At 43.1% G+C, this 14,258-nt stretch overlaps 1 pseudogene; it reads right to left on the bottom strand.

The window, feature by feature from the left end:
• Positions 1-1,440: 1,440 nt before the first annotated feature.
• On the bottom strand, positions 1,441-4,949 carry LOC133752779 (SMC5-SMC6 complex localization factor protein 2-like; annotated as a pseudogene).
• Positions 4,950-14,258: the final 9,309 nt, after the last annotated feature.

Raw genomic sequence — 14,258 nt, forward strand, 5'->3', positions numbered from 1 at the left:
GGGTTACTCACTATCTCCAAGGTGCTTGGAACATTCAAGGTTCTCAGGACCTTCCAAGTACTGAGGAATTCAGAAGTGATGTAGGCACTTTTACTTTGAGCCTCAGAGATTCTTGTGTCTTTGAGTTTCTGGGGGCCTCAAAGATGCTTGGAACCTTTAATTTTCTTGGGACTTCAGATATACTCATGGATTCTAAGGTACTAGGTCTGTTCAAGGTGCTGGAATCATGAGTTAATTTGAGTTTTCAAGGTTCTTGGGATCTCAGAGGTATTGCTCGCCTCCAAGGTGCTAGGGTCACTTAATATACATGGATTATTGGAAACACTTGGGTCCCTTGAGGTTCTGAAGCCTGTGGACGTGTTTAGACCACAGGAACTGCTTGTGGACTCCCAAGGCCTTGTTAAGCAACTGAGGGCTCCAAAATGCTCAGGCCCCAGAATTGTTTGGGGCCTTTGGCATGCCAAAGCCTTGTGAAACACTAGGAATCTCAGGGACACTGGGGCTCCTAGGAGTGCTCTGGCCCTGAGAGGTACTCCAATCATGAGAATTATTCCATCTACAAGAACTGCTGCAGCCTTGGGAGTTGCTGAAACTTATTAAAGTAATTGGTCCCCAGGAGGGGCTTGAGAGCCACATGACACTAGTAGCCTCAGATGTGCTCTGGCCCCATTGATTGCTACAGCCTCTAGGTGGTAGGGCCCTGTTAATTGCTTATACTCACTCAGGTGCTTGGGCCTTGAAGTTGTTGGGAACCTGCCAGGTGCTGGGGCCTCTCTGGTTACTCTGTATTTCTGAAGAATTAGGGCACCAGGAAGTACTCAGGCCTCTCCAAATGCTCATGCCCAGTGAGGTGCTTGGATCTTGCTGGGTCGTTGGGTCCAGCCAGGAGGTTGGGGTTCCCCAAGCAGTTGGTCTGTGCCAAGTTGTGGGGACCCTCCAGATGGCTGGGCCCCTCCAGGAGGTGGTATTCAATCCCTGTGAGAATTCAACCTCCAGAAAGTGTTAGAACCCCAGCTGATGCCCCTCGAAGCATTGGAACAAAATGAATAGGGAATCAGGGTCTCCAACTTGTCTGACATCCCCAAAGTGCTTGGTCTAAGGGAAACCCTGAAGGTTCTGGATGTCCCTGGGCCTTGTGAAGCCACCAGGACCAGTATATTACTGCAGGCACCTCAATTCTCTTTTTATGAGGCTTACTATTCTGTAAATGTTGCTGGTATCCAGCCAGGCTTGGGGTAGAAGATTGGGGAAGTCCTGCAGGCAACTCAGAGCTGGGTAGACACAGATATAATCAGCCTGGAAGAGGGGAGGAAGTAAAGCACTATAAAGCAGTCTCAGAAACTTCTCTCTTTAGCTGATAGTGCTCCTATTACTGTCACTTGCACCTCTATCATTACTATCCCTACTTTCCCTACTGCAGCCTCTACCCCTCTACCTTCCCTATCTCTGCTGCATGGCTGCCTCCACCGCTGAGGCTGATGCTGATATAGTCCTCTCTCCAGCTGCTGACTGTTCCTGCCACAGGCAAAAAAAATGCCAGTTAGCCCACTACATGGATACCACACACGCAGCAGCTTCCTTGCTTGCCACGCCAGCTTCTGGCCCTCCTGAATTCCTTCCTTCCGAACTCTAGTCAGAGAGATTTGCAGGGCTCACCCCGCTGCACTTTCTGGCACATCCTTTCTGACTCCTGCAGAGGAAGTAGGGCAGTCCACATTTTCCAACATCCACGGACAGAGAGAAGCAGAGAAGAAGCTGAGTGTAAGACAAGAGTTGGTGAGGAGGAGAGTGAGCAAGGGGAAAGGAATGACAACCAAATTTAGGATTCTATGATTAGGTCGTGAGTGTTGATTCTACTCCCCTCAAGGAAGGCCAGCTAGGTGGAGGGGGTGGGGTGGGAGATGGGTGGAGAGTGTGTTCCTGCCAGGAATCCGCTGCCCCAGCGCTGTTTTCTGCACTGCTTTGCGCAGCGTATTCACTCACTCGTCCTGTCCTCAGAAGTTTATGTGTATACCAGTTAACTGGGCCTATCTAGGACCTGCGTAATCTTCTTAAGGCCCAAGTGCAGGGGGATGGGATGAGATGGGAACGCAAGAGGTGCAGAGCCTTGAAGATGTACATTCACGGGGTTATTTGGCAGGGCAGTGACAGGATCAGACCTGCATTTGTGTAGCCTCACAGAGCAGCAGGCTTTCTCCTGGTGACCACATAGGAAGCAATTAGAATGAGAAGCCAGGGGAATGAAAGTGAGCCTTAAGGCTGTTGCCATGGGGATGGAGAGGCAGAAAGGCCTTTCAAGGGTGACCATTGAAGGAGGGCTTTAGAGACTAGTGTAGGGAAGTGGGGGTGGGGAGGAGGTGGAGCAGTGCAGTTTCATTCCAGGTTTTTGGGCTCCAGGGTACCTGTGTGTGCTTTATTTGTTTTGACCCTTCCAGAGCACACTCTGGACTGTACCCACTCCTTGCTTTGCTCACTGGTTCCTCTGGTTGCCTGTACAGCCCTTCCCTTCCTTCCCCAACCACCAAAATTCCATCTGCCTACTCACAGGCATCTTCCTCCCTGATGCTTGTCTTGGTTTGTCCAAAAGTCCATTTTTCACTCCTCTGAGGGAGGCTCTGTAGCTAGCATTCTATCTTTTTGTTGTCTTTCAAGATATTAGCTTGTGGAAGTCACTTCACCTCTCTCAGCCTATTTTCTCCTATGTAAAGTGGAATTAATTGCCCTCATAGTTTTGTGCAGATTAAATGAGACTAAATGAAAAACATCACACAGTAAAAACATATTTTGCCTAAGAAAGTATTTCAGGCAGTGTGTGAGTGGCATTTAATCAATGTGTGTTGAAGGAATACGTGATGGAAATGGCTTCACCTGTGTTCTCAACTCTTAAGAAGTAAGTGAATGCTTATATCTGTTTGACTATAAGACTTAAATGCTTCTTTAACAGAACCTCAGGCTATGATTCCATTGAGGGAAAATGTCTTGAGCCCATAGTGTTTGCTATAATCCAATTCTTTCTAGAGTTTGTGAAATAGGATTGGGTGCACCTGGTGAATAAATTCTGGGCTGGGACAGTATGTGCCATTGGTAAAGCAGGATTAGCAGCTGAATTGTATCCAGCAAGGTCCAGCCCTCAGTGTATATGAAAGTAGATGTAAGATGTAGCAGAACATGCCTTGGATTCAGACCTGCCTGGACTGGCCTGTGTCACTTACAAGTCCTTTGACCTTGATGATTTCACCTAATATCACTGTCTTTTGATGTAGCTTATTTTTTTAAGATTTATTTATTTATTTAAAAGTCAGAGTTACACAGAATTAGAAGGAGAGGCAGAGAGAGAGAGAGAGAGAGAGAGAGAGAGAGAGAGAGAGAGAGAGATTTGCAGGGAAGCAGAAGAGAAACTCCAACAGTAAATGTGATATTGTATCCACCCACTGGAGTTTTGCAATGAGCTGGTGCAGAGGCAATTGAATAAATTGCCATTACAAAAACAAAAATAATTCATTTGTGGCAGAAGGTGGATTCAGTGCCATTTGGTTAGAATCTTCATAAACTGGCCTTCTTCCTGAGGCCTTGGATGCCTGTTTCATAGAGGAACTGAACAATATAACCAAGCCTCAGATCTGAGCCTGATATTTTACATGTCTCTGTACCTCCCATACTTCCTAGATTCAGCCTCAACTGCACTGCTGCTTGTAGTGCTGGCTGGATTAGGCACTAAAAGGTGATCACTGGCAACCTTTGTGGTCTATATCAGCCTAAGCCAATAGTATGGTCGCCGTGGTGCCTAAAGTATAGTATGGTTAGAATTGAAGAGGATTGTGCATCTAGAAGTTCTGGTGGTGAATGGAAGTTCTCTACTTCAGTTTAAGCAGTAATTGAATGAATAGTTTTCAGTGTTCATTTTCCACTATAACTTCCCGGGAGAGAAATTCACTAGATGATTGGAATAATACTTTATTTTCATTCAATGGGTAGTGCATATGAGGCAGGATGAGGCATCCTTTGAGTCCTACTCATCTGATTTCCTTGCTTCCTGCCCTATATTCCCATTCTCCAGATCTGGAAGGAGGGTTGGGTGAGGTCCAGTAAAGAGGAGGGCAAATGCTGGCCTGACACCAGGGGAAGCAGAAATGAACAACCACATAATTCTCATGAAAGAGATGTGGGCATTAAGTTATTGATTAAACAGGATATCTGCTGGTGGCACTCGAATTCTCAGCACCTAGGAGGCAGCAGATGATGGCTCAAATACTTGGTTTCCTGCCATGCTGTGGGAGACCCAGGTGGAATCCCTGGCTCCTGGCTTCTATTTGCTCTATTTGCTTCAGCCTTGGATGCTGGGGAGTGAAATAGTGAATGGAAGATCTCTCTCTCTCTCTCTCTCTGCTTTTCAAATTAACAAATCTTTTTTTTAAAGTATATTTTTGGGGCCGGTGTTGTGGTGTAGCAGGTGAAGCCACTGCCTAGGACACCGACATTCCATTTGGGCACCAGTTCAGGACCCGATTGCTCCACTTCTAATCCAGCCACCTGCTAATGGCCTGAGAAAGCAGCAGAAGATGGCCCAAGTGTTTGGGCCCCTGTACCCAAGTAGGAGACCGGGATGAAGCTCCTGGTTTCGGTCTGACCCAGCCCTGGCTGATTCTGCCATTTGGGGAGTGAACCGGCAGATGGAAGATCTCTGTCTGTCTCTCCCTTTCTCTCTGTAACTCTGCCTTTTAAACAAACAAACAAAAAAAGTTTAGTGCAGTCCTCCCCTCCTACCCTTGCCCCCGCCACCCGGCCCCTTCTCAAGCCCTCTGCATGGTACCTGTCCCCAGGACTCTGGTCTTTTTCCTGCTGCAGCAGGGGCCGTACTACCAGGTCTCAGATGGCAGCACAGGGGCAACGACCCCCAGGACTAGGGATGAGGGGAAACCTAGTCTAGTGGGCATGCAGCGCCTTGTCATGTTGGCATCACTGACGATGGCGGCATGCGCTATGGCTGGAGAAGATGGGTGCCTGGTTGCTGTCTTGCTGCTGGGACTCAGAGAAGCTGTCAGAGCAGAGGTGGGTGGCACCCCCTTCTCTCTTCATGGCAGTTCTCTATTCGGAAGTGACTTCGAGTGACAAAGAGGGAAAGACAGATCTTCCATCCACTGGTTCATTCTCTGGATGACCCCAACAGCTGGAGGTGGTCCAGCCAGAAGCTAAGAACCCAGAACCCCATCAGATGCATTAGTAGCAAGCTGGATTGGAAGCAGAGCGTCAGAGATTTGAACCAGGGCTCCCATATGAATGCTGACATTGCAAGCGGCACCACACCAGCCTCTATAAGACCTTTGACTGCTCCTGAGTGGAACTGCCTGTGAATTAATTCATATCTCACCTGTGTCCATAAAGGTTTGAAGACAGTTCAGTTGCTTGTGAACTCAATTCTGGACCTGGGGAAAGCCTCCTTGCCAGTGCTTATGACACCCCTGTATTCAGGCCAAGAAAATGCCTCCATTATCCTGACTCTTGGCCACAGGCACTAGCATTTAAAAGACTCTGTTAATCTCTGGAGAGGAGCCCACACCTGCCAGGCAGCTAATGTTTAAAAAGACTGACATGGACAAATGTTCAGGCTATCTCCTATGGGAGGGCAAACTGTTGAAATCTATATATATACTAAACTGATTTTCTATATATAAAGAGAATTGAAAATGAATCTTGATGGGAATGGAAGGGGAGAGCGAGTAGGAAAGGGGAGGGTTGCGGGGGGGGGGGAGTTATGGAGGGGAGAAGCCTTTGTAATCCATAAGCTGTACTTTGGAAATTTATATTCACTAAATAAAAAAAAAGTTACAAGCAAATGTGTATTGTATGTATTGCTAGATCATGTAATTTGTAAACCAGGCACATGCCTGAGGCATTAAGAAAGAAAAATATTTATATATAATTTTTCATAATGTTGAAGTAATTATTAGAGGAAAAATCAAAACAGACTTTTTTGGTTATATTATTATTTTTTTAAATTTTTTTGACAGGCAGAGTGGACAGTGAGAGAGGGAGACAGAGAGAAAGGTCTTCCTTTTGCCGTTGGTTCACCCTCCAATGGCCACCGCGGCTGGCGTGCTGCGGCTGGCACACCGCGCTGATCCGATGGCAGGAGCCAGGTGCTTCTCCTGGTCTCCCGTGGGGTGCAGGGCCCAAGCACTTGGGCCATCCTCCACTGCACTCCCTGGCCACAGCAGAGAGCTGGCCTGGAAGAGGGGCAACCGGGACAGGATCGGTGCCCCGACCGGGACTAGAACCCAGTGTGCCGGCGCCGCAAGGCGGAGGATTAGCCTAGTGAGCCGCGGTGCCGGCCTATATTATTGTTTTGATATTTTTATTTTGAACCACACAGGAACAGGAGGAGAGGACATGTTATCTATTTTCAAGCTTAAGGTTGCCTAAGTTGTTAAGTCTGGCTGTGATTTTATTATATTAATTTTGTAAAAATTTACATATATGTTCGTATGTATGAAATGTTCATAGGGGGCTGGCGCTGTGGCTCAGCGGGTTAAAGCCTTGACCTGCAGCACCGGCATCCCACATGGGCACCGGTTTGAGTCTTAGCTGTTCCACTTCCAATCTAGCTCCCTGCTAATGTGCCTGGGAAAGCAGAAGAGGATGGCCCAAGATTTTGGCCCCTGCACCCATATGGGAGACCTGGAAGAAGCTCTGGCCATTGCAGCCATTTGGGGAGTGAACCAGCTGATGGAAGACCTCTCTCTGTAACTCTGTCTTTCAAATAAACAAAATAAATCTTTAAAAAAAAAAAGCTTATTTTGGTGCAACAATTTTGAAATCCATGTATTTTTTCATAATATGCATTATCATGAGCTTATGCAAAGACCTCAAATATGCATAGATTCAACTTTTTTTGCCCCAAAAACAAACCTGCCTTTTAATTCTATTTTCCATGAATATTTTGAAGTACCCTCATATTTGACAATATCCAGAAATTTGAGTCTTTTTTTTTTTTTGACACGCAGAGTGGATAGTGAGAGAGAGAGAGAGAGAGAGAAAGGTCTTCCTTTTTGCTGTTGGTTCACCCTCCAATGGCCACTGCGGCAGGCGCATCTCGCTGATCCCAAGCCAGGAGCCAGGTGCTTCTCCTGGTCTCCCATGCGGGTGCAGGGCCCAAGGACTTGGGCCATCCTCCACTGCCTTACCCGGGCCATAGCAGAGAGCTGGACTGGAAGAGGAGCAACCGGGACAGAATCCGGAGCCCCAGCCGGGACTAGAACCTGGTGTGCCGGCGCCGCAAGGCAGAGGATTAGCCTGTTGAGCCACGGCGCTGGCCCAGAAATTTGAGTCTTACAAGGAAATCTATAATATGTGTACTTCTGTAGTCATGCAACAAAAATTGTGGAATTACTTCTACTGCTTCTTTGTTTGCTTTAGGGCAAAATATTTTTGTCACAAATTAATCACAAACAAAATGACAAGACTAGAGATTAATATTATAAACACCCATGTAACCATTGAATTGCTGTATCATATTTAAAAATGTTCACTTACATTAGTTTTTATGCTGAATTTAACAATTTAAGAACTTTGGTAGGAAATTGCTTTTGCCTTGTCCATATCTCCTCTATTAACACAAAGTGAGCTTGATTTCTGTCAGGTTTTCTTCTTCCATAAAATTCTAAAGCTGTTATATAATTTGCAATCTGGAATTGAGGCACCAGTAGGGATACTTTATGGTGATGAGGTTATCCATCCAACCTTCACACAATTAACTATTTTTCATGAACCACTCAATACTAATGCCAGAATTTCCCACCTGCTCACTCTATCTGAAATGTTCTTTTAATATTCCTTCTTTATTTGCCATAGAGAATTCTTAATCCTATTGTTTCCTTTCCAATTGAGAATGTTAAGGCATTGATCACTGTTTATTTCTTTCTGTGACACTTCCTGATCCATGAGAAGAAGATTATGTCTTGGTACCTACTGTAGGTCTTTTTGTTACTTCAGAAGGATATTTATTTTTCACATTTTTGATGATCAGTTGTGGATAGCTACTCATATCCTAGGATCTATTTGTAGTAGTGCAGTAAATACCTTTGGTGTCCAGTATTTCCTTAACACCCACCCTGATGATGACAGTACCATCATCCTTAAACCTCTGGTCCTTGTGGTGCCAGATGAAGCTGGGATAGTGGCTGTTCTCCAAGGTTACTTAGTGATTTATCCCAACAAACAATGAATACCTGTTCTCCTCTTTCTAATGTATCTGTTTATCTATTCTGGTCTCTTTTGTGGAGGCTGTAAAGTTTCCTATCAAGTTCCAAAGGAAAGAATATGTAGTGATTTTGTAGTTCTCTTTGGCCAAGTGTTCAAACAGCTTGAGATGAAAACAGGTCACAATGGATAATTTCTTTATTGTGATCCATTTTGTAGATTCCTAGTAGCTATTATAACTACCACATGTGATTTTTGTCTTGAATCTTTGTAGAAAGTCTTTTAGTGTGCTTCCTCTTGTTATGTGTCTTTCCTTGTTCATCCTGCTGTCTCTCTCTCACGCTCATGGGCCATGATGGGGAAGATAAGCCAGAAAAATTGAAGCAGAAAAGTTGAAAGTCCTAACAGGTGATGGAGACATTTTTAAAGGCTTAAATGATGACATCAGACTGTAGACCACATGTGGAGATTTCGTCTATGATGGAGTTATAGTGGTTGTGATTGTTTTCTGCCTTCCTGGTACCTTTGCAGTGCCTGATCAGCCAAAATGAAAAACACATGGGCATCCTGCCACCTGTACCCAGCTAAATAAAGAGCATGTATCCAGGAGGAATACTTCTTTCCAAGGTTTGTAATTTCCATTGATCTTCTCTGGTAATTTTCTCAAGGTATTGAGAATTTCAAAATTTTTAGCACATAAGTCTATCCAAACCCCTGTACTAACATACTTGCCCAAACCCCTGCAAAGTGCAAGTTATGGTAAGGCTGTTTCCAGGATGTCTCTAGCTTCTCATTAAAATGCTTCCCTGAGAATGCTCAATGCTGCCAGTAGAATTTACTGTTTATTTCCAATCAACATCCAAAGATGCAATCTGGATCTTCCTTTATTGGAGCATTAACTATAATGACTTACAGCTGGAAATATATATATATATATTTATATATATATATTTATATATATATATATATCTTCCAAATCAGAAATATATCTTTCAAGGATCTGAGAGCCATTTATTTCAAGTACAATCATCAGGAACCACTGGGCCTCCAATAGGGCCTCATTTTCTAGTCTCTGTAGGAAGATTGAATCAAACTGGCAGAGACAGATGGCCCGATCACTATTACAGTTACCAGTCCTTTGTAATTTTTTTTACTTCCATATACTAAGCCCTTGTTCTCCCTTCTTCCTCATTTTCTCTTAAAAACACCCAAATTACCTGTGTACAAATTTGACTGGAGCTCAGCTCTTTCTCTTACTGTTAGTAGTTACCAAATAAAATCTGTTTTCACCATTTTAACTACTGGATGTTTATATTTGCCAATCTTTGTTATATTCATATATAATACTACCATGTAAAACAATATAAAGATCTATAATTGAGGTTTAAAGATAAGTGATTTTTTTTCTCAGCATGTTCATGAACACATTTCTCTGTAAAACAGTTAAAGAAGACACACAAGAGATGCAGGAGTGGACACTGTTCATCGACTGTGACAGACATGACAGATGCACAGCTTTGCCTGCGTTTCCTGAGCTCTTGAGATCTGTTCTGTACAAAGCACTTGTAGATCACCCAAAATCTTTGCCTCCAGTTCTTGACCATGAAAAAATTATTCCTATGGAAACAGCCTCATGGATCCATTGCAAACTCTATATCCATGAATATGTTTAAAGGCATTTTCAGAGTGAAAATTCTGGTGGGAGTCGTGGATGTATCTGGAACAGGGAAACTGAACAAGAAAGCATAGAGTGCTGCTAGTGCAGAAGTTGGTGTAAGTGGAGGAAGTTCACTAACTCTATGCTCAGGCTTCGAGTTTCAAAGAATAAGTTGGTTTTTCAGTGCTCTACCTCTTCTTCTAGTAGTTTGGGCTCTGCAACATGGAACTCAAGCAATCAGGACATCTCACCTAATCTTAGAAAGACACCTGGAACAGAAATTATAGTCACTGGAATGACCTAGGCATGAAACTGACCAGAAGACACTGCAGACATAAAGATTTAGAGGACCCCTCGGGACTCTGAGATCTGATTCCTTTGCAAAAGACAAGACCCTGGCTGCCCTATCCTCTTCAGGCACTGAGGCTTATGTGCCAGGTCACTGAATCAACACTTGCATGGAGGAAGAGAGAATAAGGAAGGAGTGTTTTCTGTTTTCCCCTCATCGTCACAATCTCTCTAATCTAGTCTCTGGGTCATTGCTCTTGCTTTGCTACCTGCATATCTACATTGTCACTTCTTCCTCACACCTTGTCTAGCTCCTACCCCAGTTCTGAGTACCGTATCTCCAAATTCTTGCTTTCTTCCTTCCCACAATATCCATGGCTCCTAGTCTATTTAAAGGTCTTTCCAGGGGACCAGCATTGTGATGTACCAGGTTAAGCTGCCACCTGCCACACCAGCATCCCATTTGGGCACTGGTTCAAGTCCACTTCCAATCCAACTCCTTGCTAATGGCCTGGGAAAGCTGCAGAAGATGGTCCAAGTCCTTGGGCCCCTGCACCCATGTTGGAGACCTAAAAGAAGCTCCTGGCTCCTGGCTCCTGGCTTTGGCCTGGCTCATCCTCAGCTGTTGTGGCAGTCTGCAGAGTGAGCCAGCAGATGGAAGACCCCCCCCCCTTCTCTCTCTCTCCCTTTCCCTCTCTCTCTCCCTCTCAACTCTGACTTTCAAATAAATAAATAAACCTTAACAGAGAAAAACAAACAAAATTCTGCTAGGACTTCCAGTACTACCCTTAATAAAAGTGGTAAAAATGGGAATTTTTGTTTAGTCCCAGATCATAGAAAGAAAGCCTTTAGGTTTTTCCATTCAGTATGATGTTAGATGTTGGCTCGTTGTATAAGGCCTCTATTATGTTGAGTTACATTCCTTCTATCCAAACTTTGTTCAGAGTTTTTAATCATGAAGTGCTATTGAATTCTGTCTAATTCCTTTTCTGCACCTATTGAGATGATCATATGGTTTTTGTCCTTTATTGTTAATATGGTTTGTCAAGTTGATTGATTTGCATATGCTGAACCATCCTTGCTTCCCTAAGGTGTATCCCACTTGATCATGGTAAATGATCTTTTTAATGTGCTGTTGGATTCAACTTGCCATTATTTTGTTGAGGATTTTTGCATCATTATGTTAAGTGAAATAAGCCAAGCAGAATAACCAATGTCACATGATCTCACTCGTATTTGGAGAATAAAAGAAGATGACCTCATAAAAACCAAAAGTATAGTGGTGTTTACTATAGGCTAGGAGGGGAAGGGGAAAGGGAAAGATTGAGAAAAGTTGATTAAATGAGTACTAAGTTATAGCTAGATAGTAATAAGGAGCTCTGATGTTCTGTTGCATAGTAAGATGCCTATAAATAATGTTAATATACTATTTTTGTCTATTAAAAACATAGAAGGTAAGAATTTGAATGTTTTCATCATAAAGAATTATTAAATGTTTGAGGAAATAGATATACTTATCCTGATTGGACATTACACAATGTTCATCACACAGTATTCAATAAATATATATAATTTTGATATGCTGACTTCAAACATTTTTTTAAAAATTGAAATATATACTGATCCAAGACCTGAAGACAGTGCCTCTAGACGTCCAAGGTCCCACAGGAAATTTTAAGGAAAAGCTGCTTTCTCTGAACACCACAAAAACACTTGTGCCTGCTTCATAGCCTGAACCAGCCATATCCAAGTATCAAAACTCACCTACAGCATAGTAGCCTCCAGTCCTGCTGTTAAGGCGTATCCACACAGCAGCCTTCCAAATGGTATTATCACCATTTGCCACTGTAGCCATCACAGCATCCTAACCTGGACTCAATGTTACACTATCCACTCATGTAACCAACAAAATACAAACGATGCTTCTTCTAGTTTAAGAACACTGAACCAATGTGAACAGGTAGTGCCTGGAAATGGTGGATCCCATCAGCCTGCTATACAGCTCAGGGGACCCAGCATGGAGCCTAGAATGTTCTTTGGTCTTGGATCAGTACAGGTCATGGTCACGGTCACAGCCTGATCTCTATTCATAGCCACTCCATCTCCCATGAGGGCTGTCCTCCATGTGTTTAGTTTTCATAGCAAACAGCCACACATTTAACCCCTGGGGTGGTGAATTTTCTCCAGAGGCACTTGCTCCAGAATTGCCCCTCTTGCTTCAGCCATGCCCTTGTCACTTGGCGTTCTAGGCTACAGCTCCTGTTGCATGACAATGTACCGGGCTGACTAGTTTCTCTGAGATGCTGTTAGCATTTAAGGCTGAGGCTTAGCTTGGCGCTTTGGACCTAAAGGAAGTGTTCTTGAAGTGCCAACCTGTTCTCTCCCTTTTTAATCCAAAGGACAGTACTTGTCCTGACCCCTTCACACCCTTCCTGAGTAATGTTTTATTTTTTTTGAAAGACCAGGGTTATGATATAGCAACTATGGTCTGTCTCCTGTGTGTCTATTCTTATCACAAATGTATTGGAGACCTTGGATGCATTCTTTTTTTGTAATAAAATTTCTTAAGCAATCTTAAAAAAATTGAAATATATATATAAATTATCTTTGGCTTCAGTCACTCATGGGGCAACCTTCTCTCCTGACCTCTCTACAGGACAATTCAAAAGGAAAAAAACCCCTAGCCTAGTTCTCCATAGTGAAAAAGATTATCTGGGTGGGAGTGCGGACTTATAGGGATAGCAATTCTACAGTGTAAATTTCTCTGGTACTTTTCAGAGCCTTATATTTGGGAGTAAAGCAAAGTAAGAGATGTTACCCTAGAGTGTTGTGAATAGGAAACATGAACAAGGGCTTCTGACAGACCTGAGCCAGACATCTGATGGCTGTGTGACCTCAAATTAAACTTTTAGCCTGGGTCCTACTTTGTGGTGCAGAGTGTTAAGCCGGTTCAGGCCCTGGCTACTCTACTTCCAATATAGCTTCTTGCTAATTCACCTGGGAAAGCAGAAGAATATGGTCCATTTACTATTGGCCCTGTCATGCATTTGGGAGAATGTGATTTAATTCCTGTCTGCTGGCTTCAGCCTAGCCCAGATCCAGCTGTTGTGGGCATTGGGGGAGAGGGTCAGTGGATGCAAGATCTTTCTCTACCTCTCTCTTTCTCTGTCACTGTGTCTTTAAAATAACAAACTAACTAACTAAATAAATGTCTTTAAAAGGTTTGCCTGAGATTTAGTTCTGTCATCTGTTAAAAAAAATTAAAATAATAGTTCTAATTTGTTATGAGCACCAAGCCTAAGTGTAGTGCTCAATATGATTGTTTAACCTAATGAATTTTCAAGTTTACAATGATGCAAAACAATGCACACGCAGCAGAAAGTTTACTTCTTATTTTGGATTTTGATGTTTTCCTAATCTGTTCATGCTTGGAGGAACCTGGTAGCCACAGACCCCAGTCAACCTGAAGATAAAGCCCTTACTCTACAGTATACTGTATTGCTAAGTTACAAAGTACACTAATTCAAGTATATCAAGTACATTTCTGCTGTATAAAATTTGAAATCTATGATGGATTAACTAGGATATAATCCCATTCATATATGGAGTAGAATTTCAGTATATAAATGATCTTCCTGGCAAATATTAAGTGTGACACCAAAATTTCTCAGTGCTCACCTTAAAATAATCATATAGCACAATGCTAGATACATTGAATAGAGGGAAAAGAACACCTTTTTCTTTCAAAGCTCTCGCAAACTTTTTTCTCAGTCCACTAGTTCATCCTGAGATAAGCAATCAAGGGCTTAGTACAGAGATGTAAAAATATACAGAGGAGCCAAAGTCCTTGTTTCTTTTTTTTTAACTTTTATTTAATGAATATAAATTTTCAGTGTACAGCTTATGGATTACAATGGCTTCCCCCTCCCATAACTTCCCTCCCACCCGCAACCCTCCCCTCTCCCGCTCCCTCTCCCCTTCCATTTGCATCAAGATTCATTTTCAATTCTCTTTATATACAGAAGATCAATTTAGTATAAAGATTTCGACAGTTTGCACCCACATAGAAACACAAAGTGAAACATACTGTTTGAGTACTAGTTATAGCATTAAATCA

Source organism: Lepus europaeus, chromosome X, assembly GCF_033115175.1.
Source record: "Lepus europaeus isolate LE1 chromosome X, mLepTim1.pri, whole genome shotgun sequence".
NCBI classification, from domain to species: domain Eukaryota; kingdom Metazoa; phylum Chordata; class Mammalia; order Lagomorpha; family Leporidae; genus Lepus; species Lepus europaeus.